The sequence below is a fragment of the Galeopterus variegatus genome, unplaced genomic scaffold, assembly GCF_000696425.1.
Source record: "Galeopterus variegatus unplaced genomic scaffold, G_variegatus-3.0.2 Scaffold1352, whole genome shotgun sequence".
Lineage (NCBI taxonomy): Eukaryota > Metazoa > Chordata > Mammalia > Dermoptera > Cynocephalidae > Galeopterus > Galeopterus variegatus.
In genome coordinates, this window is record NW_007727463.1 from 288,349 (window position 1) to 294,206 (window position 5,858).

At 41.8% G+C, this 5,858-nt stretch overlaps 1 protein-coding gene across 1 annotated transcript in view; it reads right to left on the bottom strand.

Annotated features, from left to right (window-relative positions):
- Window positions 1–5,351, bottom strand: part of PPIP5K2 (diphosphoinositol pentakisphosphate kinase 2) — an 80,405-nt gene extending 75,054 nt beyond the window's left edge. The window contains exon 1 of the mRNA XM_008576446.1: window positions 4,386–5,351. The gene's annotated coding sequence lies outside the window, so the exon portion shown is untranslated. The remainder of the gene's footprint in view (window positions 1–4,385) is intronic.
- Between the last annotated feature and the right edge of the window lie 507 nt (window positions 5,352–5,858).

Consider the following 5,858-nt stretch of genomic DNA (forward strand, 5'->3'; position numbering starts at 1 on the left):
TTTTTTGTCCTTTTTGAGACCAGCCGCACCACGCTCAGCCAGTGAGCACTGTGAGTGCACTGGTCATCCCTATATAGGATCCGAACCCGCGGCAGGAGCGCTGCTGCACTCCCAGCGCCGCACTCTCCCGAGTGTGCCACGGGCTCGTCTTACCGTCTAAAAACACTGCAGATATTTCAGTAGTGGAAAGGGCATGTGTTTTTGGTGTCAGATAGACCTTATTCAATCTATCACTACATAATTAGCAACTTATGCTGGTTTCTCTGAGTCTGTTTTATCTATTAAAAAAGGGGGTTTACTAACACCCTGTAACTGTAAAGACTAAGTGAGGTAGCATTAGTGCTTGGCGTGTATTAAATATTCAATAAGCCTTAGTTTCTATAAGCACTCCTATAAACCAAACTCCCTACTAATATAATACACAAATCTAAAAGAATGAATATTGCTCATTATCTGTTGAAATGAATGTATTCATTCAACAAATACTATTCACCTATTACAGAAGGCAAAGTATTGGCTGGCAATACATAAAGTCAAAGAAAACATGGCCCTTTTCCTTAAGGACCTTTTAGTCTAGGAGGAAGTCAGCCAAGTAAATTAACATTTTTTGTTTTAGTGTGATAAACACACCAATAAAACAGATAGAAGAAATATGCAATAATATCCTAAATGTCTCACTATCCACTTCAGAACTGCGATGATGGCAATTGCGAGGTCTAGCTTATCAGTGCATATATAGGTATATACTTGTATGTACGTACATGTATGTATGTATATGTGCATGTATACTCATAGTCTATTGCATGTTTTAAAACTGTACTTCTTTCTAGTTTAGGTGTTCTAACAAAAGTGGTCACAGTCTTGTTTTAGAGGCAGAGCTGAAAATTAATTTCTAAAACCTTTCTAATTTTAGAGCATTCATTGTGAAAAGTCCATAACACATAAGAATGAAATTCTAAAAATCAGTAAATAGTCCCTTTTCCTGGTGGCAGAACTGATGGTTGTTGTTCTTGGTTGTAGAACTATTGGATTATATTTCCTGCTAGTCCTTTCAATATTTTCTCCCACATTTTTAGACACTGTACACAATACATATGTGTGAGTAGAAATGAACTTTTGGGGAAAAAAAGAGTATATCCCATAAATTTTTTTTCCAAAACAGTATGAATTAATAACTGATCTGTCCCCTTAACTTACTCAAGTTCTGTTTCAGTCTTTTTTTTTTTTTCCTTTTTTTGTCTTTTTTCGTGTCCGGCAACGGATCGCAACCCTCAGTGTCGCGCCCGTACCGGACCGGGACCGGCAATGGGATCGTAACCCTCGGCGTTGCTCCCACAACTCGCTCAGCCAGTGAGCGAGAACCGGTCTGTATGTGGGATCCGAACCCTCGGCGGGAGCGCCACCACGCTCCCAAGCGGTGCACTGTAGCAGTGTGCCACCGGGCCGGCCCCTCTGTTTCAGTCCTTAATGCTCCTTGAAGTACATAGATATCTGTCTCTAGTTTGAGTGTGGTCTGAAATCAATGCCTCTCATTCATTCATTTTAAGAGAGGCAATAGATAAATGAACAAATAAATATATGTTAGGAAGACCTCTCTAATGAGGTAACATTTGAGCGTAAATATAAATTAAATGAGGAAACCAGCCCTGGGGTTATTTAGTGAGAGCATTCCACATAAGAAACAAAGTATAAAGGTCCTAAAGCATATTTGGCATATTTCCCATGTTCAAGGAATAGTAAGGAGGCTGCAGCAGAGCAGGCATACAAAGGAAGAATGGTAGATAACTATGTTGAAAGTAGCTAAGATGCATACGGAGAACTAAGAAGCCTTTGTAAGATTTTTCAAGCTTATAAAATGCGATTGGATTGCATTTAAGAGAGTGAGAAGACAGAAAGTAGAGACAGGTTGTACAGACAATTCTTGTGAAGGGTTTTATTATAAAGGTGGGCAAAGAAGGAGCTGGCCAGTTAGCTCAGTTGGTTAGAGCATGGTGCTGATGACACCAAGGTCAAGGATTTAGATCCCTTTAATGGTCAGCTGCCAAAAAAAAAAAAATTGGGGCAGAGAAATTGGGCCTCAGAAGGACATAAGGTCAAGGAATGTTTTCTTTTTTCTGTTATTTCATTTTAACTATAAAAGATACTCATATCATAAAAAGGCTAAACAAGCTAGTGGTTAAGAGCATGGATTAATGAGCCAAAATACTTGGGTTTGAATTGATTCCTATAGCTGTATGACCTCCAGCAAGGTAGTTAACCTCTCAGGGTCTCAATTTCTACATTTGTAAATTGTACTTATCTCATAGCTTGTTGTAAGGATTAAATATAAAATAATACTGTATATTAAAAGTTCTTACATCCCAATGTCTAAGCCATACTCCACACCAATTAAATAAGAATGTTTGAGAGTAGGGCTCAGATATTTTTAAGGTTTCCCAAGTTGAGACTATCATGAACACTACTGACTGGGATAAACTATCACCTTATTACTGGTTCTGGCCAGAGCTACCTAGTGCTCAAAATAACACCTTGGATCAGCCATCAGTCCCATGTTGTATTCAGAGCTTCCCTTGCCTGAATTTTAAAATCTTTCCAAGCCATCGTGGCCCTTTCCATAGGTTCCCAAAGGAGCCCAGATATGAACTAGTACATCTCTGCTACCAAATTATGAGGAGATGGGAGCTACAACTCCTGCTGCTCAGCATGAACACAGACATAATCAGTTTTCCTGAAATCTCAAAAGCATTTTCCAGTGGAAACATTATAAATAGTGACTCAGTTCCAGGGCACTAATGGTTAGTAGGTTTCTGCAGACTGGTAACCTAGCATCATTTACAAGATTATTTATACAGAAAAAGCCCATTCCATGCAATCTTCATATTGATTTTTCACCTTCTTCAAATATTCATCCAATACATTTGCTGATCTTGTATTTCCTTCCACCTGGAATTCACAGCTGTCCTTAGAAGTTCCTATACTCCTTCAATATCCTACAGGATGTTTCTCAAGAAATGCTTTCCTGACAACAATCCTGCCTCTGCTGGGCTCCAAATACACATCAAAACCCTCTCTCATCCTCTATACACCACAGTAGTTTAGATTTATCTTTACAATTATTTGTTTCCATTAGAGTTGGGTTTTTTCTTCCACAATTTCTTATTATGAAAAATTTCAAATATTCAGAAAGTTGACTAAACACCTATATATCCACCATTAGACTCAACAATTGCCAACACTTTGCCATATTTACTTTCTTCTATTTATACAGTCACACGTACATATATATTTGTTGTACCATTTGAAAGCCATAGGCATCAAACACTTCATCTCTAAATACCTTAGTATGTAACTCCTAAAAATAAAAATATCTTCCTACATAACCACACTACCGTTTCCACCTAAGAAAACTAATAGTTCCATAAAATTATCTATGTGTGGTTGCGTGGGAGTTTTTGAAGAACAAGGACCTCATCTATGTATTCACGGTATTTATCTTGCTGCATAACACTTATTTGGGTGATCAATAAATGTTCTACCAATTCTTCAGTTTAATACTCCCACAGCAACTACCGTGCAAGTCATATGAGTTTAAAACTTAAACAAGTTTTGATTATACAACTGTGAACCTTCTCCACATCAGTTTAATCACTTGCTTTAAATAAGCCTTGCAGAAGTATAGCATTTGGGGTTCTGAACTTCTTAAATCTGCATCACAACATTGAAGCCTCCATAAAAACAGAGATCATGTCTATCTTCTGTCAGACACCTAAATAGGCACACCCACTTTTTAAAAAAATGAATGAATGCTTTCAGCTACTGAAAATGTTAGTGAATACCGACCAGCCACAAAAGAAGAAAAAAAAAAAGTTGGTGAAGAAATTGTAATTTAGGAATAACAGTAGGACAGTACAATACAGATTTTGCAGTTGGACAGATCTGGTTTCTCATACAGATCCAAACGTTTACTTGCAGCAAAAGTTTACTAGTGTGAGTTACTTGATTTCTCCAAGCCTCAATTTCTACCTTTGTAAAATGGGAATAATAATCTAATACACCTCATGGGAGTGTTGAGAGACTGAATGAGAAAAATATGTAAAGCACGTAACATAAGTAAGGACTCACTTAGTGGTAACTATCGCCATTATTTTATCTACCTGAAACAAAAACCCTATATTTAATTGAAGAATATAGAATAGCAAAACAAAATCCCGTCCCAGCGTAGAGCGAGGATGCTAGGTGCTAGGTCAGCCATACTTCCTATTTCCCCAACTAAACCTTCCAGCAAGCTACAGCAAGACAACTATTGCCACAGAATTCCGAGAGTCGTAAACTCCCAGGAGTCGTCGAGAAGCTCGTGAGTAAAATCCAATGGTCACCACCCTCACCCTTTCTCCCTGAAAGTGCTTGAGGATGCAAGAACGTCCAACCGATGAGGTGCGGCAGTGACCTGCAGCCTCCGTCCGTATTGTAGAAAGCTGCAACACAGAAGGCTTTTGTTCTTTTAAAGTGGGTGTGGAGGCGACGAGAAGCAGAGCGATGAAGACTACGGAGTGAAAATTAAAATAGCCACCACCTCCCACAGCAGTCCCCAAACTCGAGGCTTCCTACTTTGGTGGAGCGAGACGCAGCACGGGCTAGAAACTGGGCACCTCCCTTCTAGCTGAGCTGCAATTTCTGACGTCTCAAACCCAAGAAACAAAAGAGGGAAGCAATGGGGGAGGAGGAGGAGAAATGAAGGCGCGAAAGAAGCCTCAGAGGTGTACAGTCGCTCCACCACGCCCACGTTGTCATTCGCTCCGCCACATGCCCCTCGGAGTAGCGCTTGTTTAGGATGCCCAGGGCACAACAGGAGACAAAGCAACTGCCTAGCAGCGACCTCAACCTTCAGGCGATCAGGTTCCGCATCTCGGGTTCTCCTTCGGTCTCGCGGCCCTCACCTGCCACGGCTGCAGTGAGATCTGGTGGAGATGGCCGAGCCCCTTCAGGTCTTGGTTTCCCCCATTAATCCCGGGGGCAGGGTGAGGTATTCGTTAAGAGACTCCAGGTGGACGCGTGGATGTGGGTCTTCTCCCTTCAATAGCAGCTGAAGGGACACATGGAGGTACCTCAGGCACTACTACACTTCAAGAATCTCAGTCACGCCCCTTTTCAGCCCGCCTTAGGCCTCACACAGAAACCTCGCCGGGCGGAACGATTTCCGGAAAGAGCCAAACGATCCGCCCTAACCTTTCCTGACCGAAGTTCCACGGCCCGCACAAGAACTCCACGTCCCAGCTAAGGACTCCCCTCTTAACGACTCGGGTAGTTCCGCTTCCGGCGGCGCCAGATAAGTCGCGGGAGGACGCTTAAATCCTGGTTTGCATTTAGGACCGCCTCGGTGAGTGATCGCTCTGGTGTGCTTTGTCATACCTACTGTTTTTTAAAGTGAGGCATAACCTGACAATTTCAAAACTATTCGCTTTGACTGGCCTAAGGGAGGGTTTGATTGTGTGGAGATTTTGCGCAGGCGCCCTTGGGGAGGGAGGGCCTCGGGTGTTGCGACGCCTGGCGCTAGTTAAGGAGAAGAGTGGCGAGGGCTGTTGTTGGGCTTGGGCAGGTGTCTACGGGGTGTAATTGAGTTACTTAATGGTCATTTTCCTGCTTATGCTCAGTTTAGCTGGACCTTGCCCTTAAGAAGCAGTTAACGAGCTTCCGAAACGCTTAGAAAATGTTTCCTCACAATTGAAGTAGCGTCCTAGGTTCCGAGGGCTTGAATGAGTCCAAAAGTCGAGTGCGGCACTTAAATGTCGTCGAAGAATTCTCCCCGTTACCTGTCATAGTTATTTAATCTGAAATTTCGCCTCAAATTAAAATCTCCT